This window comes from Myotis nattereri (assembly GCF_964212035.1).
Source record: "Myotis nattereri genome assembly, chromosome: 18".
Lineage (NCBI taxonomy): Eukaryota > Metazoa > Chordata > Mammalia > Chiroptera > Vespertilionidae > Myotis > Myotis nattereri.
The window spans coordinates 35,577,322-35,602,311 of record NC_138093.1 but is presented as its reverse complement, the minus strand read 5'-3'; the positions used below and the strand labels follow the sequence as shown (position 1 = coordinate 35,602,311).

The following is a 24,990-nucleotide window of genomic DNA, read 5'->3' as shown; positions in this document are numbered from 1 at the left end:
CATCGAGTTTATCCGCCTGAAAGGGTTGGGGCGCTGGGAGTTGGCTGGACAACTTCTGGGGGCCTGCCCTAAGGAGCTAAGAGTTTCTGTAGGACCCTCATTCCCGGCCGTGGGAGTCGGCAGAATCCCCGTCTTTTTAATATTCTCTCCGCCCCCATCCGCCTCCGCCGCGAGGAGCTCAGCTCTCCCCTCTCCACCAGAGGTTTCCAGCTGTTGATGCCAGGATGGACCTGGCTGCAGGGAGGAGGAGGGAACTCTCTGTCCCTCCCTCCTCCGTCTCCCCACCCTTCCTCCCTCCTCCTCCCCTTGCCCGCCGTGTCTCCCTCCCTCTTTCTCCTCTGAGGCTGTGGAGTCGCCGCGCCGCCGCGAGCCGCGAGCGCCCGGCTCCCGGTCCCGCTCGGGAGTGAAGTGCGGGTGCGGGTGCCGGCGCCGCCCGGAGCGGCGGGCCGGGCTGAGGCCGGCGCAGCGGTCAGCGCGGAGGCTCGTCCGGGACTGAGCCCGGGCGCGGGGCCGGAGAGCCGGGGAGCCGGGGAGCCGGGGAGCAGGAGAGCCGGGCGGCGGGCCGGCGCCGCGTCCGGGCGAGTCCGGGGCAGGAAGGCGGCCGCAGCGGAGGGCAGAGGGCAGAGGGCGGAGAGCGGCCTGGCCCGCGGAGAGCCCCGCCCGGTCGCAGCCGGCCGCTGGGCGCGCACCCGGTCGGCCCGGAGTCCGGAGCGAGTCGCCGGCCGACGGCGGGGGGCGTGCCCCTCCCAGCCCCGCGCCGGCCGCTGCGCGGCGGGGCATGTGAGCGGGAAGCCGGGCTGGGCGCAGGGCGACGGCGGAGCAGCAGCAGCAGCGGCAGCGCGGAGCCCGGAGCCCGGAGCCCGGAGCGCGGCGCCCGGCTGAGTAGTAAGTGCTCCCCTCGCGCCCCCTCCCGCCCGCGGAAGTTTGACACTCGCGCCCCCACGGTTCTGGGCACACGCGGCTCTCATCCCTGCGAGTTTCCATCCTTTGCAAAGTTTCCCAGGAAGGACGGATCCCCTGCCCGACCCCAGCAGCGCCGGCCGGCGGGGGCTCCTCGCGGGGAGAGGCGGGGTGGTCGTGGAGAGGGGGGCCGCCTGGCGAGGCCGCGGGTCGGTGCCTGTGCGCCCCGCGCGAGCCGCGCTGGCGGGGTCCCCGCGCCCGCGCCCGGCCGAGCGGCACCAGGTCTTTCACAGCATCCTGTCCGCTCGCCCAGTTCAAGGACTTCCCAGCAGGAAGCCGGGGCGACCTGGGAGCGCCCCGAGTGGGACTCCGGGGCCGGCGCCGAGACGAGGCCCCCCGCCCCGCCCCGTGTGTGGGGTGCGGGGCCCCCGCCAGAGCCACCCTTCCCACCCTCCAGGTCGGCTCCCCCGCCGACCAGCCGGGCGCTGCATCCTGTTTGTTTTCTGCGCCGCTGCTCCTGTCTCACCCCTCCCGCTTCCCACCTCCCGCCTCCCACCTCGTCTCCTTCCTACGACCCCCACCTCCCGCCTGGAGCTGGTCGTAGGTGAACCTTTTCTTCCCGGTTTCACCGTCAGAGCAGATCGTGCGGGGGGTGGAGAGGTGGGGGTGGGGGCGGTCACTGTTCCCAGCAGTTCGCCATTGTTTTCCCACCCGCGCGTTCGGTACGTAAACACACACACATTCTCTCTCTCTCTCTCTCTCTCTCTCTCTCTCTCTCTCTCTCTCTCTCTCCCTCTCTCTCTCTCTCTCGTTCTCTCTCGCTCTGTGTCTCCCTCTGCTTCACACGCGCGCACACATGCTGCTTCGAGTCCCGAGACGCGCGGGGATCGCCCGCGGGGTCTCCAGCTGCGGGACCCAGCGCGGCAGCTGCTTGGTTACGGATCTGGTGCTGGGGCGCTGGGGCGCGGGAGGGGGGGGGGGCGGGTCGTGGTGGGGCCGGAGAGCCCCGGGCGGGGCCGCGAGCTGTGCCTGGGCGGGAAGTGAATTTTGAACTTCAGCCCCGACCTTCCCGGGAGGACCCCGGCGCACGAGCGGCGGCTCCCGCCCGCGGTGGACGGCAGCTGCAAGGACTCCAGCGGCGCTCTTGGCAGCCGCCTCCGGGACGGGCTCGGAGGAAGCCGGGGAGTTTTCCTGGGAAGTTTGCTTGGATTCTGTGGGAATTTCCGGGCGGGGCGCCTCGGCGCTGGGGAAGGGTCTGGCGAAAGCCGGCAGAAAGATGCTGCTCTGGGGGGCGTTTCCAGGGACCCTGGCTTCCACCGGCTCCCTGAGGAGGCGGCGCTGCAGATGCCGGGATTCAGGACAGGAGGGACCTAATTCCCCGCCAGCGCGAGCCTGGGCGAGTCCTTTAACTTCCCTAGATTTCCCCTTATGCCAGATGGGCAGCGTTATGCACACAGCCTTGAGATGGGTATCCAATAGTTAAAGAATAGTGGTTTGAAAGGAAAATTAAAAGAGAATAGTGGTTTGCAAGGCAGGAACTGCAGGAGGGCAGGGACCCCTCTGACTGTACCACTGACAGCCAGGATAGCTTAGTGGTTGAGAACCAAGGCTCTGGAGTAGAGCCCAGGTATTGCCACTGGCAACAGGATCTTGAGCAATCTGACCTGACTACTCTGTGCCTCACTTTGCTTGTCTGTAAAATGGGCTTAATAGGAACAGGACCTACTCCATAGGGTTGTCTTGAGGATTAAAAGCCTTGATAAAGCAAACAGTGCCTGGCACGTAGTAAGTGCTGGGGAAATGTTAGCTGTTCTTGTTATTACTAACCTGACTTTGTACAGAGCCCAGAGAGCGCTTCTGGATTGTGCTCATTTAATCAATTATAATAATTGTCCATTTCTGAAAAGGAAGAAACCTCACACTTCCCACCCTTTCTTGTTTTCAGCTGGTTAAATCCTCCCTTACTCCTTTTCCAGTTCCATCTTGTTCAGTCTTTTAACTTTTCTTTCTTGCCCCCCCTTCCTTCCTCCCTCTCTTCTTTCACAATTTTTATGAAAGGTACTTCGTTCCCTCCTTTATTTTTTTAAAATATATTTTTATTGATTTTTTACAGAGAGGAAGGGAGAGGGATAGAGAGTTAGAAACATCGATGAGAGAGAGACATCGATCAGCTGCCCCCTGCACATGCCCCACTGGGGATGTGCCCGCAAACAAGGTACATGCCCTTGACTGGAATCGAACTTGGGACCCTTCAGTCCACAGGCTGATGCTCTAGCCACTGAGCCAAACCAGTTAGGGCTGTTCCCTCCTTTTAAAAAAAATCAATCTTGGCCCAACTGCAGTGTTCTCAGTGGAAATCAGGCCCCAGGAAGGAAGTGCCTCCACAGGGTGCCCCCTGAGTACAGGGCCTGGGCTGCTGGCTCATGGATTGGATGTGCATTTGTGTCTCTGGGGTTGGGTGAATTTCCAGAGAGAGGAGCCCAGGTGTGCAGGGCCCCGGGGAAGAGGCAGGTGGGCTGGGCCGAGCTGGGCTGGGCCTGGGGAAGGCAGCGTCTGTGTTGCCTGTTGCCGCGTCTCACTTGGGAGCCTGGAATATCCCAGCGGCCCGGGTGGAATGGGTATGGGATTTTGGGTACATGATGGGCCACAGCTTCACCTCCCACTCTCTACTTGCATAGAGAGTATTTTCTAGGAATTTGGGTTTGTCACAGCTCCTGGGATTCTGGACTCTGAGCTGGGGACGAGGGAAGAGCAGGCAGCTGTTGGCCACCCACGCTGTCTCACACAATGGGCTTTCTCTCCTTCCTCTGACCCTCCGACTCCCACCCCAGGCATGAGGGAGGATGGCCAGGTGATCGGTGATTGGTGCTTGGAGATCCTGCAAGTGGGCGTCCAGTGAGGAGAACCAGCCAATGAAGTCATCCCCATTCATTCCTTTAACAGATTTGTTGAACACCTACACGGGCCAGCGGGGCTCCAGGGGTGAAGTCGGGTGGTGTGCCCACCTTCAGGGAGACTTCTTTCTAGTGGGAGGCGACAGGCAATGATTTGAAATAAGTAACCAGGACAATAGTAGGTCCTATGTGATGTGAAAGAAACACAGCAGGGTGATAGGATAGAGAATATATGTGTGGGGGGTGAGCAGGGGTGGCCCTACTTGGGGAAGCCAGTGAGAGCCGCCCTGGGGAGAGGACAGCTCAGGGAGGCCTAAAGGATGAGAAGGAGCCAGTGGCACAAAAAGGAAGGAAGCCAGTGAGAAATTGTTGAGGCCAGAACTGGGTTTGCAATAGCAGTGTGGCCGGAGGGGGGCTGGAGAAATCAGAGGGGTGCGGAGCCTGGTCACTGGGACCTGGTAGGACGGACTGGTGAGGAGCCTGGGTTTTATGGCCAGGGCGATGGAGGCCATTGGAGAGGGGAGTGACAGGGTCTGATTTATGGTTTTAAAAGGTTGGTTGGTACACAAGAAATGGTCATCAGAGTTGCCCCAGGGGAGGGAAGCAGTGGCTGAGGGATGGATGGAGGAAAGATGGTGATCTCGCCGGAGACGCTTTTGTCCTTTCTGACTGTAGTACCGTGTGCATGTATCAGCTATACCCCCTCTCGCCCAAACCCAAACCAAAAAGCGTCGTTAAAAAAAGCTTAGTTTATGCACTGAAAACTATATAATAAAAAGGGTAAAAAACGGCATAAAACTATAATATAGTACCGATTTCGTGAAGGTAATGGGATGTATACACACGTGCAGGATGCACGCAGAAAGAAAACTAGAAGGCTGCCTTTTTACAGCGGTTAATTCTAGATACTGGACATATGGTGGTTTTTACTTCCTTTTGTATCTTCTGTCGATTTTTCCAGTCTTCTACCATGGTCCCGAACTGCTTTTATAGGTGGGACCATTCCCAGTGCTGCCTTGGCTTTGGAAATGACTCAGATTTCAGCTACATTCTTATCCCCATTTTAACTCCTGATAGAGATGGGGGGGGGGGGGGGCAGGGGGGAGTTGACGTGGGGCCCCTCCTGAATATTTTGCTACTTTATTAGCAGATTCAGGGCAACATGATGTGTAAAGGGCAGTGGGGGGGGGGGGGGGCATGCAGTACAAAACATCTCGGTTTTCCAATCTGTGAAATGGGACAATAACAATGAGAATCCCTATCTCTTAGAACGTCTGGTCAGTATCTACAGCAGGGGGTCCATGAATGGGATGGGTCTGGAGTTTGCTGTTGCCAGGCAAGTATTTGCTTGGGCTACACTTGATTCTGCAAAGGTTTTCTCCTCTCGGGGGGTGCTGTGAGATTGGCCCTTTTGGGGGAGCTCCCTGAGTCGGTCACTAGGAAGCTGAAGCTGATGCCTCTGGAAAAGGTGGACTTGAAATGCAGCTGTGCCCGTGCGCCCCTCCCCCAGCCACGTTCAGGGGCAAAGCTGAGTGTTTGCAAAGGGCTCTGTGCTGGGAAGGCCTGGCCAGGCCCACAGCAAATCGTGCCTTGAATGAGAATTATTTCTGGGCTTGGTGTTTGCCTAAGAGGGCTCGCTCCTGCCGGAACTTTTGCTGGTCCCCTTTCTGGAAGCGGATGTGTTAGCCAGGTAGGCTGTCACAGTGCCTGTCGCCAGGCGGGGAACCTGGGCCCATGAAGATCACTGTAAAGGCTCCTGCCATCTCCCTGTTCCCAAACAGGAAGACGTGCCCTGGATGGGAGTCTTTGCCTGGGCGACCCCATTGTGGAAATTCAAAAATTTTATTAATTGGAGAGAGAGGAAGGGGGGGAGGTAGAGGAAGAGAGCGAGAGGAACATCGATTTGTTGTTCCACGCATTCATTGGTCGATTCTTGTATGTGCCCTGACAGGAATTGAACCTGCAACCTTGTTTATCAGGACGACACTCTAACCAACCGAGCTACCCTGCCAGGGCTAGGGCAACCCCATTTTGAGTGCCTCTTCTAACCTCCTCTAGTTTCTGTGGTCATGGTCTGACAGATAGCAGTTTCTTTAAAAATTCAAATGCTTTCTCTGAGCAGCGGTGATGTGGTAGTTCCCTCCTGAGGGTGGAGCGGAGAGGGGAGGAGTGAGTGCTGGTCGGCCTGAGTGCCACGGACCCGGCCCAGAAACCCACGGGACCATCTGTGCGCCAGCCTCCTGGTGATGAGGCCCGTGCGGCTCCCCCAGGAAAAGGTTTCATCCCCTTGCATGGTCCACAGCTCGGAACCCCGCAGTTACCATCTGCTCAGCTGCCCCTGACACACCTCTGGTTGGTGACCTGCCGTTGTTGGGAGGGGCCGGGAGCCTGGGCCCCCTTGCTCTCCTAGGTGCTGTAAGGGAGGATTTGGGGTGAACCCAGAGAAGGGACAGCACAGTGGTTAGACGTCCCATTGGCTGTGAGGTGAGGAGGAAGTGTCTGGCTTCCCCTGCCTCCTCCCAAGGTCATCTGTGGGCAAACCCAAGGCCTGGACGCAGCCCAGGATGTGCTGTGTGCACCTGGGGACAAGCTAGGAGGACAGGGGCTGAGAATTGTACCCAGAGGTTGAAGGTTCCAGCCAGAAATGTTTTTATGGGCCTGGGGGGCAGGGAGGTGGTGGGAGAGGTGTGTATGGGATAGAACAGGAGGCAGGAAGACGTGGGGACAGTCTCTCCAGCGGCCCCCCTTTTCCTAAATAGCATCACTGCCCAGGTGCTTTTGTCGCCGGGAAGCCTGAGCCGGCCATGAACTAGGAATCCGGTTCCCTTGCCCTTGACACACCACAGCATTCCGACTCCCCTCCCTAACGAAGTGGCCTTAGCATTTAAATGGCCTTGGCATCAAGCCCCATAAACAGCCTGGGGGGTTGTGGCCTGGTTTGGGGGGAGGGGCTTAGAGTTAACGCCCACCTTGTCCCCCCTGTGTCTTCTGGGGAGATGTCCACGGTTGGGTGCACGTCAGTATTTAAACTTGAGGAGAGGAGACCGGGAGGGGGCCTCAGCCTGGGCAGGAACCCCTTGGCCTCCTTCCCCTGGTGGTTTAGCTCTGTGATCCCTGCCAGGCCCCGAGCTCCCTGGGGGATCCGCCCCAGAGGAGGCCAGACTGGGCTCCTCCCCCAGCTCCCCCCGCCCTAACTCCCCCATCCCCGCCCCTGCTTGACTCAGAATGGAATGTGCCGCCTGTGGAACTGGATAGGGTGAAAACTGGTTCCCTGAAGGCCTGATCCGGCCCCCTCCTGCCCCTCCACAAGGGGGTGGGGGACCCTGGGGCTAGGTCCAGTTCCTTGGCAGGGCTAGAGGTGCCCCTGGCTGTCCCAGACCCTGTGCTGAGCTGGGCAGAGGTAGATGCCACGGAGGCCCAGGTTCAGCCATTTGAAGGGGGTAGGTAGCCCAAGATGAGGGTGGGTGGCCAGGGTGAAACAGGCAAAGCAGACCCCCTCCCCCAACTCCGGGAGCTGGCTGGCCTGCCCTGGTCCCACAGCCTTTGGTGACTTCTCTTTTAAAAACTGTGGCTCATACTTATGTTCTTATTTCTATAGTTTCCAAATGTCCAACAATGTTGTACTTTTGTAATCAGGGTGGAAAGAATTTGAAATATATCTAGAACGGACAGTGAGACAGAAAAAGCAGTCGTCAGTGTACTCCCTGGAAGACCCAAAGGAGTCGAGGCTCGACCAACGCCAGAATCTTCTGCAGAAAGGGGGTCCCTGGCAGGAGAGGTGACGGTGGAACAGGAGAGGAAGCCTGTAAGCCTGGACTGATTCCTTTAGGGGACGGTTGGGTGGGCCCCAGGCTGGGCTCAGCTGGGGTGGGCGGCCCAGGTACCCAGGCCCTCGACGCTCCTGCGTTGGCCCTGGCACCTGGGAGGAGCTAGGAAATGGAGAGGAGCCTTGGCTGCAGCTCACCTCACATGACTCCAAAGAATTAACTCTTGCCCGGCCCGGCCTGGCTGCAGCGGCCAGTCGGTTGAGTGTTGTCCTGTGCACCATAAGGTTGCTCTTTTGATTCCGGGTCAGGATACATGCCTGGGTTGGGGTGCGATCCCCAGTTGGGACACGTACAGAGGGCGCAATTGATGATTCTCACCTCCCGCCAGACCCCCCGCCCCCCATGTCCTCCTGTGAGGGTTAAATAAAAATGAACTCTTGTCTGGCCACACAGGCAGGTCCTGTGCCCGCCCTCCTCAGAGTGCAGAGTGAGGGAAGTTTTGTTTCAGGGTGTGGGGTGCGACGCTCTCTTAACCTTGCCCCTCACCGCCCTGTGGAGAGCCTGAAGCCATTCACTCAGCCCTGTGAGCTTTGGTTCTGGGCCTGTCCCTGGAGAGGCGCGGTGGGTGGGGAAGGAAGGGGGAATAAAAGCTTAGTGGGAGGGGCTGGAAGGAAGCCCGTGTGCAGGTACAACCAGGCCCTCAGAGGCAGGTGGGGTGAGGGGAGTCGGAATGAATAGGGAGCTGTTGAAAGAAGAAGGGAGGGGCCCCTCCAGCCCGGCCATTTCTCTGGCTTGCCCTGCCCGGCCGGGCTCCCTTTTTCCTGGCTGGTGGAGAGGGTGTGTGTGCATGTGTGTGTATAGGCGGCAGGTGGGGGCTCAGTCAGCCCCCTCTGGCGCCTGGGGGACAGGCAGTGTCTCTGAGAGCCCCGGGGAGACAGTGGGGACCTGAGACTAAGCAGGAAAGGGGAGAGTGGGCAGAGATAGAGAGCCAGGCAGCCGTGGGGCCTTGCTGCGGGGAGTCAGAAGGGGGGCCCTCCTCGCCTCCCTCCTCGCTGAGTGCCAGACCCCAGAGCCTCTGGGCCCCGCACAACTGGGGTTTCCACCCCAGTCTCTCTGGAGAGCAGCAGGCAGTGGGCAGGCAACCCTTCTTCCCTCCTGTCTCTGAGCTCAGCGTCCTCCTCCTGTCCTGTGAGCATGGAACCGGGGCCACCCTCACACCAGGAGTGGGTGGTGTGGAAGTCTGGCCAGGGTAAGGAGCGGTAGGGAAAGAGTTAGTGGTGGGGGCTGTGGGCTCTGCTGGCTGGGGCTGGTGGGGCAGGGAGGGGGGGGCCTCTCCTCTTGGTTCCGGGGTTCGGGAGATGGGCTCAGCCTTCACTCACCCGGACCCTCGCCAGGAAACAGGGTCAGAGGACAGAGGAAGGAATTGTGTCCCAGCGGGCCCGGGGCAGAGGCATATAGCAGGAGAGCGTGCTCTTTGGTGTCGGAGGAAGTGAAGGGATGAACTTGACTGCTGTCTGCCAGAGCATGAGTCCAGGTGCGAGAGGCTCTTCGCGTTGTGCCAGGCCCAGGCGGCACAGCTGTTCTCGATGGCCGCGCTGGAACTGGCTCAGGGCACCGGGGGCCAGTTGCTCTCATGGTTGCTCTAATGCAACTCGTGGTTGTTTCTTGTTGTCGTTGATCTTTAATTTGTAGTAAATATTATTTTTAATTATAGTTAGCACACAATAGTATATTAGTTTCTGGTGTACAAGATAGTGAACCAACATTTATATACCCTGCAGAGCGGTCCCCCACGAAGTCTAGGAACCATCCGTCATTATACATACTTACGTTATTGACTCTATTCCTTCTGCATTACATCCCGTGACTTATGTTATAACTGGAAGTTAGTACTTCTTAATCCTCTTCCCCTTTTCTACCCAACCCCCCTCTCTCTGGCAACCATCAGTTTGTTCTCTGTATCTGTGAGTTTCTGTTTCGTTTGTTTATCCATTTATTTTGCTTTTTAGAGTCTACATATGGGGTGGGCAGAAGTAGGTTTACAGTTGTGAGTATGTGAAGCACAGAGTTTATTCTTGTGTTACTTATTAATTGTATTATTCCCATACAAACAACTGTAAACCTACTTTTGCCCGCTCCATATAAGTGAAAAGATAAGGTATTTGTTTTTCTTTTCTTTTTTTGTGTGCAAATTTTATTTATTTTAAATGTGTATATATGTATATATTATTACTTTCAGAGAGGAAGGGAGAGGGAGAGAGATAGAAACATCAATGATCAGAGAGAATCATTGATTGGCTGCCTCCTGTATGACCCGCTCTGGGGATTGAGCCTGCAACCCAGGTATGCGCCCTGACTGGGAATTGAACTGTGACCTCCTGGTTCATAGGTCACGCTCCACCACTGAGCCAAACCGGCTGGGTAGGTATTTGTCTTTCTGTCTGACTTATCTCACTTAGTATAATGCCCTCTAGGTACATTCATTCATGTGTAGCAAATGGTGAAATTTCATTCTCTTTTATTGCTGAGTAATAGTCCATTGTGTTTGTGCCACATCTTTGTCCATTCATCTATTGATGGGCACCCAGGTTGCTTCCGCAGTTAGGCTACAGTAAGAAATGCTGCAATAATGAACATAAGTGTGCACATGTCTTTGTAAGTTAGCATTTTGGTTTTTGGGGGCTAAATACCCAGAAGTGAAATTGCTGGGTCATACTGTAGTTCCATTTTTAATTTTTTGAGGAACTTCCATATTGTTTTCCATAGTGGCTACACTCATTTACATTCCCGCCGGCGACGTGGGAGGGTTCGTTTCTCCACATCCTCAATATCACTCGTTATTGGTTGTCTTCTTGGTGATAGCTGTCTGACAGGTGTGAGGTTGGGACCCAGGGTTTTCATAATGTAAATCCCCTTCTTTTCCACCACCTGGACTGAGAGCCGTTCTCCTCAACATGCCACCCCCCATCTGGAGGTGATTCTTGGCTGTTGATTGACGCAGAGCTTGGGAGCCAGGATTGACGGGAGGGCTTGCGTGCCAGCGTGGGTGCGAGTGTGTTGGGCGGCTTAGAGAGAGGGTCTCGAGTTGGACTGTCACCACCTTCCTGTGGAGTTGGATGGTTGGCCACAGGTGCAAAGGGCCCTGTGATTCCTCAGTCAAGGCTGGTGGGGTTTAGGATGGGGCGGGAAAGACTGACGGCAGGCCCTTTAGCTGGTCTCCAACCCAAGGGTCTTCTCTGTCTCCTTCCCTCTCCCTCTCCTGTCAGGTAATCTCACCCACCCCTTGCCCTTCAGGACCCTTGACTTCGCCGATTGGGGTTTACCAACCTAAATTCATGTCCTGGTGACAAATTAGCAGGTACCTCCTGAGCACATGAGCCTTTTAACCAGCCACGGGTCTTATTGGGCCAAGGGGTGATTGACAGAGCGGGAAGGTGCGGGGTGGAGTGGATGGATGGTGGGGCGTGTGGGGGCCTGCTCCGTTCACCCATACACTCAGCATATGTGTCGGGAGCGCCTGCCTCCAGGCTGTGCCCGCTACACCGGGGCTATGAGACCAGCCTAGCCATGACACAGTTTTGAGGAAGATAAAGAGAAGTAAATAATCGGTTGGCTACTGACTGACAAAAGTGACGGGAAGGAGGTGCAGGGTAGAGGGCTTCCGGGAGCACCAAGAGGGGCACCACAACCAGCTTTGGGCAGTCAGGGAAGGCTCCCTGTAAGAGGAAACAAAGACCTAGAGAATGAGCAGGAGGTAGCTTGGCAAGAACAAGTCAGAAGAGAAGGTTTTAAGGGCAGATCCCCTGGTCATCCTGACTTTGCGGGGGAGGGTCAGTGTAGAACATTCAACAACAGGGTGGCTAGGGGCTCCCGGCACCCAGAGGCCTTCCTTGCTCAGCTGTGAGTTGTGTGTGCCAGCACAGGGGGGAGCATTATTTTTTTGGGGGGGGGGGTGACTGCCTAGGGCGTGGTGCTGCGGGTTCAAGTGGGACTTGGGCACAGTGTGGTGTGTGGCCCAAGCAGCCCGGGTACTGGAAGCCCAAGCCTCTCCTAGGAAAGGGTGCAGGGGTGGGAGGGCCGGTTGCAGGATTGCCAGGGCCAATTGCGAATTAACCAGCCTGGCGTTAAATGCCTTCGCTGCTTTTCTCCTCCCCTCCCGCTCCTCCCTGCCCTCCCGAAAATCAACAACTGTGTCAACAGCAGGGTGATTGTGCTTGGCCGGCAGCCTCCGGGGCTGCCAGGACTGGGCAGGTGCTGGCAGGGGCTGCCGGAGCCCCACCGGGAAAGCAGGCTGGGCCTGGCTGCCAGGGCTGCAGGATAAACAAGGCCGCACACAGGCGGCCGGGAGGGAGGCTGCAGGCAGGAGGGAGAACAGGTGTCTCAGGAGCCAGGCAGACACAAAGGACCTCTTGTCTCCTCCCCCTTGGCCCCAGGGAGCAGCCCCCTCCTCCAAGCCCAAGACCAGGGGTCAGGTCAGCCAGGGGCTGCTGGGGGTGAGGGCGGGGCAGGGGCTGACCTCCAGACTCCCCCTACCCCTTGGTGCTTGTTTTTTTCTTGCCCGAGACAAGGTGAAACCAGTGCTGACTGGTGCAGGAAGGTGGGGCGGCGGAGTCGGCCCCTCTAGCCCCACCCATCACGAGGCCACTGTCCGTCCGTCTCCCACCGGAAGGCCTACAGGACTCCTCACCCCCGGGGGGGTGGGGGTGCCCAAGGAGGAAAAGGGTGGGAGATGGGAAGGCACCTGCTGCTTTGGGGAGGAAACATAAGGACCTAGAGAATGAGGAGGAGATAGTTTGGCAGGAGCAATGTGGGTAGTGATGGAAGGCGGGGCGACAAGTAGGGCAGCTTGGGTCAAGGAGGGTTCCAGGTGGTTGGGGTGTGGCAGCACCTTCCTCCCTCCGTACAAACCTTTACGGAGCACGGAGCACCTACCATGTATTCGGATTGGGGGAGGCAGGGAAAAATACTACAGTGCCAGCACAGCCTGGCAGATTCTGGAGCCGCCTGCCAGTGTGGTCTTTTGTAGGTAACAAACTCTGCATCTTGGTTTTCTCGTCTGTAACATGGGGGAGATAGTAGTTGCTGCCAGTGGGGCTGTTGAGATGGTGAAGTGTGAAGAGGTACCTGGTGTGGTGCCTGGTTTATAGTAAGGACTGCATAAGATTAGGCCGTATTGTCCCTGGCTCAGAGAGCAGCCGGAGCCTGGGAAGTAGACGGTAAGAAATAATTGCATTCCGGCCAAGTACTAGAGACCAGGATGTCCGAGGGCCCAGCTCTGCTAGGATTATCAGAGAGTGATTTATGAAGGCAGGGAACGTTTGAACTGGGCTTTGAGTGAGGTATAGGAGTTTTCCAGTCAAGAATGTAGGATGGACCTTCTAGGCAGGGGCACCATGTGAGCCAGCCCCCAGAGCACATGTTTATGTCTATACTAGAGGCCCCGTGCATGAAATTCGTGCACAGGTAGGGTCCCTAGCAGCTGCCGGCTGGGGCCTCCCTTCCTTTGTCTGCCCGCCGCTGCCGCCAGCCTGGGCCTCCCTTCCTGCAGTTGGCTGGCCGGCCTGGCCCCCTTGGTCGAACTCCTGGTCGAACTCTCGGTCGAGGGGACAGTTTGGATATTAGGCATTAATTATATAGGATTATAGATTTGTGAGGACAACAGCCGGAAGGATGGCCGGGGTGAGGCTGAGAAGGGCCTGCAGGGCAGGCGAAAGTCTAGGCTCATCCCAGCTTACTGCAGGGTGAGCTGCCGATTTTGGTCGTCACCAAGTGTCTTTCCTCTGCCTCCCCCTCCAGTGCATTATGAAAAATTCAGTCTCATCGCTCTGGAAGAGTCTTCACTTCGTAGAGAAGCAGGATTGTTTAGGGAAAACATCACTGAGTTTTAGGGTCAGATAGTTCTGGGTTGGAAGCTTGTGGATTTTGAACCTCGGTGTTGGGACATCTACCTAATTTCTTTGAACCGCGTGTAATGTGATCCCCCCCGGGGCCGGGTGACTGAGTATTAGAGAGAAAGGTGTGCCAAGTTCTGCCGTGCCCGGGAGCACAGCAGACGGGAGCTGTGAGGGGCCCTCCGTGTGGTCCTGTCCGCATCAGAACCTGTCTCTCCTTCTGGGCCTCCGCCTCTCTATCGAATATCAAAACAATTGTGCGTCTCCTTCCTTCCATGATTTCGAACTGGTAATGGACTATGGGTAGACCAGTCAGCGGGAAGCCCAGGACCAGAGGGGCCGGCATTGGCCTCCCCGGGGCAGCATGGGGCCTGCTGGCCTGAGGCGGAGTGAGCGGATGCAAGTGGCTGGGGCAGGGATGCCAGTTCAGGGGCTGCTCCCCATGCATCGGGCAGTGGGGCCCCCGTCTTGCCTTTGCCACGGGGTGAAGCCCTCCAGGGGCCCCCTGACATCTTCCTGTGACTGCAGTGCTGGTGTTTGCGGGCCGGTGGGAGACCGAGGCCCCGGTCTGCCTCCAGCTTGTGTGTCCTCAGGCCTGTCCGTTGGCCTCTCGGAACCTCGCTTTTCCCACCTGCGACTTGGGAAGGCCCAGCGGGATCTACCTGACATGAAACGAGAATGCTGCGCTGCTGTGGCAGCCGTCAGGCGAGGGTGAGGATAGCCACCCTGGTCATTTCAAGCTCCAGATGTGCAGCCAGACCCTTCGCCGCAGTCCCACATCTGCACTGGGTCCAGTGCCTCCCTCCCCAGGGCGCACCTCGGGTGCCTCCCAGCACGAGTCAGGAAGGGCCAAGAGGATCTGCCCATTTTGTGGGTGAGGAGACTGAGATTTGGAGATGGGAACGCGTCCAGGCGGTGGGGCTGCCTTGTCTCTCGGTGGCTGTGGGTGTGCGGGGGCAGCTGTTCCGCGTGGCGTGTGTGGCCCTGAGCAGAGCCAGTGGAACCACTCTGGGATTGGCCGCAGCGCCCCCTGGCCTCCTGCCACTGGTTTTGAGGACTTGGCGATGGGAAGGGCGGGGGGGCGGGCACTGAAGAATATCTGGAGCCCATTGGGTCTCCTGACATTCCAGGGAGCCCACCTGAGACCCAATCGGAAGGGTGTTTGCCTGGGCAGGGGCCACCATTGTCTCCCTCATTTGCCACCTTGGCTGTGCCCCGCGTGGGCACGTCTCCATTTTCTCTTCCTTCTCCGCACTCAGGTTTCTCAGGTGGCTGTGAGGTGAGGTGAGGCCAAGAAGAGAACGAGGTGCGGAGGGGATGCCGGGAGAGGCGGCGGGGACAGGCGTCGGGTGCCCTGGCCAGCTGGGCAGACAGCTTCCTCGTAGCCCCGAGTGAGAGAGCGGCAGAGAGAGCAGCCGTGACCCTTGGATTTCCTTCAGGTCCGTGTACATATTTACATGCAATTTGCATAAAACCAGTACGCTGAACAGTTTTATAATCCATCTCCAGGCACATTCAGATTTGCCTTTTATACTGTTGTTCTTCTTGAAGATGGCTGCTTCTGGCTGTTTGATCTTGTTTACGCCTTCTCACGCCTGGGCCACGTCTCCCCTGACCCTCTCTCCGAGGGCAGGCGACGCGACGGGGGACAGAGTCAGCTCAGGGCCACCCGCTGTAGAGTCGCCCTCCCTGAGGGGCGTCCCAAGGGCTGGACCAGCCACTGCTCTTCAGCAAGGACATCCAGGCCCAGCTGTCCCCACTCCCAGAGGCAGCCCTCATCCGTGAGCGGGGGCCAGGGCGCCTTTGCACACAGGGCCACTGTGATTGGCGCTTAGCAAGGGCTTAGTCAATGTGAGGCTGAGTGAAATGAGAGAAGTCGCTCCTTGGGGCCTGGTTTTTGTGCCCATGACTGGAGAGGCTGGTGGGGAGAAGGGAGCCCCTTGGGGTCCTGGGGTGGTGGAACCCATTTCCCTCTCCGACTATGGCTAAAGGGGCATTGCTTTCTCTTCTGGCCTTGCAGGAAATAGTGTTGGGGGTCAGAGGAGCCGAAAGGAAGGGCCAGGCCCTCCATTATTTTGTTTTCCAGATCGAGAATCTGTTATTAGCACAATTTATGACATCCAGGTCTCCAGCCAAGCACATTCTGTTCCCCAGTGTTGGGGAGACGTAGGGACCATGGCGAGAGGCTGAGCAGGAAAGAAGACAAGTCAACAGTTTTGTGATTGACTGTGGTGTCTTGGCTTGTGCTAGGGGACAGTTCTAGTTTGGGCCCAGTTTGAGCCCAGGTCTGTGTGGGGAGACACCCTTCCGGATGGCATGGCATCCCCATGTGAACCCAAATAGCTCTTGTAGGCAGGGTGAGCGGGCTGCCCTCTCACCCTCATGCCCCCTGGGCCCTGGGCTCCAAATTTTTCTCCGTGAAATGGAGTCAGGGCATGGGCATTCGGACAGAGTCGCTGTAGAGTTTGATGCGATGGCTGGGCCCGGGAAGACCCCTACAAGGGGAGGAGAGCAGCTGTGCGTGAGAGGACCCCGGAAAGAGGAGGAGGAGTGGGCCAGATGGACACCGTGGTGGAAAGAATGGCGCACAAGCAAAACACCCCCCCTCTGCAGAAGTGCTGAGCTGGTGGAATTCAGCCCCGCGGCCTCGAGATTGGGGCAGCAGATAGAGCTCTGCGGTGCCTGGGCTGTGTGTGCGAGGTGGTATGTGGGGCTCCCGGAAGACAGTGGAGAGGGCAGGAGCCGCACCTGTGGCGCCCCCTCCACCAGGCTGGCCTCCGCGCTTCCCCCGTGTTGTCACCAGTCCCCCTTCCTGGAAGCAAGTCCCCTTCCTCCACCCACCCCTCATGTAAGTTGGTCTCGTTCTTCTCTTGTTTTCCCCTCATCCTCCTCCCGGCTGTTCGGCTTGCAGTAGATGCAGCTACATTAGCCTTTCTTCGGGGAATGGGGGGATTTCTCAGGGTCGGGGTTGGTGATGGCTGATCCCTCAAAGAGAGTGCACCTCTTAAGCGGTCGAATCCTGCAGTCCAGTAGGTCACATGGTTGGGAAGGGCAGACTCGCTGGAGGAGAAAAGGCGTCCGTGGGGTTCTGGGAAGAGCCAGGGCAGAGAATGTGTGCATCGGGTGGTGGGCAGAGGGCTGGGGCAGTGAGAGAATGGCTTGGCTGCCAGCTGTGAGGCTTGGACTATTATCTTATTGTTATGCTCACACAGCCTGGCCGGGTACTTGTCCTCTGGTGTTGGCATTCTTCTCCCTGGCCGGCTCGAGGCTCTGCCAGGGGCTCGTGAAAGGATGAACTCAGAGATGCAGTTCAGTAAAGCGTGTGTGGAGCACGTCTTCAGGCCCAGCACCAGCCTTGGGGCTCCACTAGCAACCCCAGTCCTTCGGAGACAAATGGTGGCTCCTCTGTAGCAGGTGCCAGGTGGAGTCCTGCTGGGGTTACCCAGGGCCTTGGCTTAGCCTGCAGGTGGGCCGGGACCGCCGAGGTCAGCCTGGACGTGGACCGGGGGAACCAGAGCAAGTTTCAGAACTCCCGGGACCCGGGCCCATTCATTCGGGCTGACACTTCTCGCATTGTTCTAGGACAGTGATGGCGAACCTATGAACTCATTTTTTTGGGTTGATTTTTTCTTTGTTAAATGGCATTTAAATATATAAAATAAATATCACAACTATAAGTCTTTGTTTTACTATGGTTGCAAATATCAACAAATTTCTCTATGTGACACGGCACCAGAGTTAAGTTAGGGTTTTTCAAAATGCTGACACGCCGAGCTCAAAAGGTTCGCCATCACTGCCTTAGGACATTCCCCCACAAACCCCTGCTCTTTTTCTTTCCTTTCACACATCTTTGCTGCCTTCAAATCGTGCCACCCCAGCTGGTAATGGAGACAGCTCTCCCTTCCCCGCCAGGGCGAGTGGGCTCCCAGGTGTGGGCCGTGCTGGCAGCCCCGGGCAGTGGGCTGTGCCCTTTCCCCTTCTGCCCTGAGCCCTGCTGCCCTGGGCTTTGGTCCTGGGCCCAAGTGAATGAGTGCGGCTGGCTTTCCTGGCAAATCGAACATGTGCCCTTTCTCGATGAATGGGCAGATGTATATGGTTCAGGATGGAGGAGTAGTAATCTCTGGGTGTCTTTGAAAAAGGCAGTGGTTTGAGGTATTTTGGACAAATGAGTTGGGGGTTGGATAAGCTTACTAAGTCCTCATGTAAATCCTGGGTGAGGCCAGGGGAGGACCAGACCCTGTCCTCAGGGAAGCTGTAATCTGTCTGGGGAGGCGAAATCCTAGGAAACCGAGTTGCATTGTGGGAACAAAGCCTTTCACCCCAGTTGGCCGGGGCTCCAGGACGGATGGTGGCAGCTCCGTCTTCGCAGCCCTGAGTTAGGAGGCTGGGACAAGCCGGAGTCTCAGACCCAGGTTTGAGTGTTGGTTCTGTTTCTTCAAAGGTGCGTGATTTCTGGCAAATACCAGAACTTTCTTAGAGCCCAGTTTTTTCATTTACCAAGTGGGAAAAGAGTAACACCTGAGAGGGTTTTGGAACGGATTTGGTAAGTGCTGTGTATATCGCAGGGCCTGGAGGAGGGGAGGCCGCAGAGTGAGGGGGGAGCCGATACTAGAATCGTGGCGATTGTGGTGGTGGGTGCAGGGGCTGTGGCTCTCCTGGGGCTGCCTGGAATGGGGGGCAGCCCCTCCCTGGGGTCAGGTGTATGGCCTCTGGATCTGGTGGTGGGGACAGACTGTCAGCCTCGCACAGTATTCCTCCTTCAGATGCAACCCGCGGATGTGCTGTGTGGCCCTGGCCAAGTTACTTCGCCTCTCTGTGCTTCAGCTTCCTCAGCTGTACCATGCTGTGGACAGTCGGGCCTGCCTGTTGGGGAGGATTACAAAGGATTCCATGGAAGGTGTTCAGAACAGTGCCTGGCACCTGGGACTCTTCCCCAGGTGTTTGGTGCTGGTGCTGTGGTTATTCTGTACCTGGAGTGAGCCCTTCCTCAAAGGGCGAGAGCTGCTCTCTCTCCCAGTCCCGGAGCTGGGAGCGTGGGGTGGGGGGTGGGGTTGGGGTGGGCTGGGAGGGGCCTGCATGCGGGCGCTGGGGAGAAGCCCAGAAAACGGAACACACCGCTTCTCACACCAGCTTCGGGCAGGGCATTGCCAGGTGTAGCCGGAATGCCAGTCTGGCTCAGAGCACACTATCTTGTGTGTTCCCTGAAACGAAACTGGTCCCTGAGGGGGGCAGCTCCACCCCACGCAGGATGGATTTTTGTAAAAACCAAAGAAATTCACATGTAGTTGGGATCGCTTTGAAGCCCGAAACTACCACAGTCACAAAACCCAACTGCTGGTGGATTTTAATAATTCATCGTCATCCATAGCCGGTCGCTAATCTTTGGACTCTGGGCGCCCAGGAACCGCCAGCAGGAGCCTGGCAGGAAGTGAAGGCTGCCCGGTCGCACCCACGCCCACAATGAGAGGGTTAATTGGGCTTGGAGCACCTGTGGGTAGCAGCCTCTTCTCCCAGGTCCTTGTGCTGTGGTTCTGAGCTTGGGGTCAGGCAGACAGACCTGAAGTGGGACTCTGCCTCCACCCCTTGGCTTCAGTCGTCTCGGCTATAAAATGGGTTTTGTCTGTAAAATGGGTTTAGTCGTTGCTGAAAAGCTGTGAGGCGCTCGGCCTGTGGCAATCACAGTGAGTGAGTGGCAGGTGCTGTCAATAGCCTCCAGTTTGGTCGCAGCCTGAAGGTAGAGGCAGGGGCTCCGCACACCTGCATGGATTTCACAGCGTCAAAGGCCGAGGCGCCTCCCCCACTTACAGTCTTCTCTCTGGGGCAGAAGGAAGACTTCATTCCACTGCAAATGGAAACAGAGGGCTGGGAAGGTGGGGCGGGGTGTCCCAGAGCCTGCCGTGCAGTACAGGCACCCATCCCCTCCTCGTGCGTTGGGCTTATAAACCAACCACCAAGTGCACCGAGTGCTTTGACATTGAGAAAAGCTCTTGGCCAAGGCTCCCAGCAAATCTGGTGGTGTTTTGACTCCCAGTTTCCCACTAGGAAAGCCCAGGTTCAGAGAATTAAGCCAGATTGTGGCAGAGCCAGGGCTTAAGCTCAGACCGCCTGCCTCCAGATCCAGTGCGAATTTTCACAGTGCACGCAGAAGTCTCACCCCAGCCGTCTAGATCCTCTGCAGTTCCTCCCCCCACCCCAACACAGGTAGGCCTGTCAGGGCGCATAGTCATGAGCCGGCAGGAAGAGGGTTAAATTCCTCCTAAGCCACAGAGCTGGTTTTGAGCTGGCGCCTCCACTGACCCCATCACTGACCCCCATCCCCTGGGTCAGGGCTGCAGGCTGTGGGGGGAAGGGCAGAGAGCCTCTAACAGCCCAAGGGGGGCAGAGGGAGGGCCTGGGGAGGTGGGGGGCGGGGGAGGGGACACTCATCCCTCTTCCTCTCTGGACAAAGATGCTGGTGGCTGTTCCATAGGAAATCCCCAAGGGTCCCTGGTGGTGGCCTGCACTCTGTGTTTTCCTAATTATTCACTTGTTTTAATTCACGTGTTTATAAGGATGCATTATCATTGAGTAGTGCCGCCGAGCGCAGGCAGCTCTTAGAGACACGGGAAGCCCTGTGATGGGTTGTGGGGTCACGTTTACCAGGAAAGGCGCTAGAAATAGGAAATGGAACTACCCAATGAACCTCAGGGCTTCGTGAGACTTTGGTACCAGCTTGCCAGTCACTGAGGGGGGAAAGGGATGACGTGGTGGCCCACTGCAGCCAGCGTCGGTGGAACAGGTGGAGGAGTCCCTGTGAGCTGGCGAGGCCTTATTTCCCTCCTTCTCTCCCGAGGCGGCTCCCACCCCAGGCACCCCCTCTGTTAGCACAGGCCTCTGGTTTAGAGCTTCCCTTTGGGCCACGGTCACGGTGTCCTCTCCAGATGGGGAGGACACCAGGAGGAAACCGCAAGAGAGAGGCCCAGGGCAGGAGGGTACCTCGCCCAGGTGGGTCTGCAAGTCAGGTGCACACCTGTTCCGGACCCGGGTGTCAGCCCAGGGCGCTTCTTGAAGCCACCGTCCTGAGAAGGGCATTTGAAGGAAGGGTTTCCAGGAAAGCTGATTTTAAGGGAAGACCAAATCTCTTCCTTTATCCCCATCTTACTGCCCCAGATCCCCTTACCTCCCTGCTGAAGGGCCCTAAGACACTGTCTCTCAGCGAGGCAGGTGGCAGGTGGCAGCCTTTAATCCTCCCTAGAGGCGAGGGAGGCTTGGGGAGTTGGGAGGTGGGGGGAGAAGGCCTTCGCTCGGGTGGGGCAGGTCTGGCACTGTCTGGCTCTGGCCTTTTCTAGACGCTTCAATTAGCGCTGTTAATTATGGCTTTGCGAGCAGCCTGCCGCGCTCCCCATGCCCAGCCTGACACTGTTCCCAGTCTGGAGGCCCTGTTTCTGCTCTCACCTCTGCCCATCGGCAAGATGAAAGGTGTGGGAAAGTGCAAATGATGAGCAGTTTCATGTTCTCCACCCTTTCCCTCCTGGTGGTAAATATGCATAACAAAATGTCTCACGCGAACCATTCTTAAGGGTACAGCTCAGTGGCGATAATAAAGCACATCACCTGTTGTGCCGTCGCCACCGGCCACTCCAGAGCTTTGCCTCATCCCAAACAGAAACTCTGTACCATTCATTGCACAGCAGCTCCCTGGTCCCTGCCCGCAGCCCCTGTAACCTCTATCCTCCCTTCTGTCTCTCTGAATGGAAGGACTCCAAGTTCCTCTCAAAAGGGGAATCCTGAACTACCAGCCCTTTTGTGTCTGGCTTATTTCCCTTAGCGTGGTGTTTTCAAGGCGCATCCACGCTGTAGCCTGTGTCTCAGCCGCCTTCCTTTTTGAGGCTAACACTCCACTATACACTGCGACCACGTGTGTTTCTCCGTTCGGCCCTCCGTGGACGTGTGGGTTGTTGCTACGGGTTGGCTGCTGTGCGTGAGCGTCAGTGTACAACTCTCTCTCCAGGACTCTGCCTTCCATTCTTTCGGGTTCGCACCCAGGAGTGGAATCGCTGGATCTTACGGTCTTTCTCTGTTTAATTTTTTGAGGGGCTGCCACGTTGTTGTCCATGGTGACTGTACCATTTTACATTCCTCCTAGCAGTTGTCCACATCTTTGCCAGGACTTCTTAGTGTGTCATTTTCGTCATTGTAATGGGTGTCAAGCAGTATCTCACTGTGCTTCTCCATCTTTTTAAGGGGAAGCCAGGCCCCGAGACACGCTGAGACAGGCCCTCCCCATTGCAGAGGCAGCTAGACCTGGACCCCAGCTTCCGGGCCCCCTCAGAGCCTCCGTACTCCACTTTATGTACTCCCAGCCCATCCACAGGAAGCGGGGGGAGGGGGTGGGGGTGCGGGTGTGTGTGTGTGTGTGTGTGTGTGTCCTGCTGCTGCCTTGCTCTCTCCACTGACTGGGGGGGGGGGGGCGTGGGGGGGGCTTCCCTTTCCATCTGTCACTGGAGCAGAATGGCTGTGACCCACCGGAGGCGGCGGTGGTGGAGGTGTCAGTAACTTGTTTCATGAGTGGACCGTTTTGGCCATGGGCATTGGTGAAGGAAACTGCGATGTAGCCCTGGAGTGGAAGATGTGCAGCCATGACCCACGGCTTTGTAAAGAGTGTTTCATAATTTCCAACTTTCAGTGGCATGGAAACTCCCCTTATGTGTTCTATTAAGTGTGTGTGGGGGGGGGGGGGGGAGAGGGGGGCGATATGAAAACTCGCCGAAGAGCTCCGTGATGAAAAAGAAAACCACTCGTGGAAAAGAGATCTGGAGATGTGCCAAATTGTTATCAGCAGCCTCCTCCGGATTGATGGGAAATGGGTGGCTTGTTAATTTTTCTATTCTTTATATTATTAAATTTTGCAGATCTTCTACAATGAGCACACATTCCTTCTATATTTAGGAAAGTTTGATAAGAAAATAAGAATGACGGCAGCCATTCATGAGGCATATGTGTTGCGGGGTCTATGAAGCGCATGGCTGCTCGGTGCTGTTGAGAGCCAGGCGTGAGTGAGACGCTCAGGGAGCTGCAGTGCGGCCTGGGGGCAGGTGGCACACAGGGACACCCAGGAAATGCAGAAGTGAGACCTAAGGGAGGTCAGGGTGGGGCAGCCCTGTGACCTCCAGAACCAGGCCCCTGGAAGATGCTGTGGTAGGGCCCTGGCTTGGAGACCTTTTGTCTCTGCGTGGTGAGGGCAGGTGGCTGACCCCTCCCAGCTTTGAGCTGGTCTCCTGGTGTGGCTGGCAGGAGGGCGGCCTGCAACCTGTGAAACCAGGGCCTTTTGGGCCCCAAGTTGGCCTTTGACCTCTCTCTCGCATCAATGGAACTCGGGACCTGCCTGGGTCCCTTGACCCCCTGCAGTGGCCCAGCAGAGATCGGGGTTGCGGGGGGTGGGGGGGTAAGCAATTCAGGCTCCAGGAATGACTGTCCATGGCTCTTGGGACAGAGCAGCCAGACTAATCCAGCACTTAAAAGAAGGGACTCAACAGCCAGTCTCTTGGTTCGGGTTACCACCCGCTGGCTGTGACCTCGGGCAATTGCTTAGCCTCCTGAAGCCTCTGTGTCCTCATAGGTAAACAGGTGCTGATAGTAACTGCATCTCGGGGCTGCTGAAAGCATTACGAGAACTGATTCCTACAGATGGCACTTAGCATATTGTGTGCTCGGTTCCTGTTCCCGTCATCTGGTTGGGAGGTAGGTTCTGACACCAGGCTGCTCGGGCTGCAATCCCTTCTGTGAATAATAATAATACCACCTAACTCAGATGATTATCATGAAGATGAAATACATCAGTGTAAGTAAAAGTGATTCAAACAGTGCTTGGTGCCAAGTAAATGCTCAGTAAATGTTAGCTACGACCCAAGGGCGTCTTCAGCTACTGCACACCAGACTGACCCATTTGATGGCAGCTGGCATCTGCCAACTCATCTGATTGTCCCCAGAGTCCCATCTACTTGATTAGCGTCCATGACTCACGTGTTAAGTACTTTGAGTGTATCGTTATTATCTTTTTTAAAAATATATATTTTATTGATTTTTCACAGAGAGGAAGGGAAAGGGATAGAGAGTTAGAAACATCCATGAGAGACAAACATTGATCAGCTGCCTTCTTGCACACCCCCTATTGGGGATGTGCCCGCAACCCAGGTACATGCCCTTGACCGGAATCGAACCTGGGACTCTTCAGTCCACAGGCCGACACTCTAGCCACTGAGCCAGACTGGTCAGGGCTACAGTTATTATCTTATTATTATTAGCATTGTGGGCTCCAGAGGTTAAGATCCCTCCCCAAATCCTACCTCACCCCACCCCTTTGCCAGAGCTGGCTCTCTTCTTGCTTGGGGTGGTCCAGCCTCAGTTGGTGCTGGAAGTCCGGGTCCCAGGCTGGAAGTGGGGTGCAGGCTGGCTGCCTTGGGGGTTGTGTGCTGAGCATTTGGATGAAATCGGAGAAGATGCTGCTTCTCTCCTCCCCTTGCTTCCCTGCCCTTTTGAAAAGGAGTCAGAGCCAAGAAAAAACATAACCCATAAATAAAGGGGACCGTGAAAATAAAAGGAAAAAGAAATCTTGCTTTTGCGGCAGGCGTGGCTGTCGATGGGGCAGATAATGGGAGGAAACGTGGCCTTTGCCGAGAAAAAGAACGGAACAGCTTGTTCACTGGAAGGATGAATGCTGCTTGAGCCCGAGCAGCTGCACCGGTTTCCGATGAGCGAGCTCGTCTGGGGGAGATGCTGGTGATTAGGCCTCCACAGGCAGAGGGGGCGGCCACTCAGAACCCCTGCAGTGGGGGAGAGCAGCAGACCTTAGTGGGGCGCCCAAAGGTGGTGAGGCCAGTGCACCCAGGTCCAGCCCCTGGGGCTGCTGGTCACCATGCTCCTCCATTGTCTGCTCAAGCTGTGGAGCTCGATGTTCATGGAGGTTCAAGGTCGGACCCTCTGGAAGCCCCAGGCCTTATTGGGAGTATATCTTAGGAGGCGGGAGGGGGGGGGGAGGGGGGGAGGCAGGAGGCAAAGAGGCTGAGGTGGATGTGCTGGTTATGTGCTGAGGTCAGGTTCAAGGCTGTGCTCTATCAACACTACTTGGAGACCAGGGTTTTCCGACTCCTCTTTGTCTTGAACCACTCACCCGTCTTGATTGCTGGCCCATTTCCCCTGCCCCTGCAGTGGGTGGCTGAGGCAGGAAGAGGGAGAGGAACGAGGGGAGGAATCAGATACCTTTGTGGGCCCCCAGGATGCAGTGTGGAGGTGCCCACTTTGAGAGGGGGCTGTGGGCTCACGGATGTGTGGAGGCTGATACTGGAAAGGTCTTGCGGACAATAAGGGACCACATGCTAACCTGACTAACTCAGGGAAGGCCTGCATGGCGGTTTTGCAAACTCAGAGACCTAAGGTAACCACAAAAGATGGTCTAAAATTAAACTTTTTTTTTTTTTAAATGTTTTATTGATTTTCTACAGAGAGGAAGGGAGAGGGATAGAGAGTTAGAAACATCGATGAGAGAGAAACACCCATCAG

General features: G+C 56.8%; 1 protein-coding gene across 2 annotated transcripts in view; it reads left to right on the top strand.

Annotated features, from left to right (window-relative positions):
- The first annotated feature begins 798 nt into the window (after positions 1-798).
- The window catches only part of SOX13 (SRY-box transcription factor 13), a 47,502-nt gene continuing 23,310 nt past the window's right edge, over positions 799-24,990 (top strand). Inside the window, exon 1 of one of the 2 annotated variants that reach the window (XM_081112402.1) lies at positions 799-885. The gene's annotated coding sequence lies outside the window, so the exon portion shown is untranslated. Of the gene's footprint in view, positions 886-14,711; positions 14,892-24,990 lie in introns of those variants that run through there. The other variant, XM_081112403.1, reaches the window with a different exon arrangement.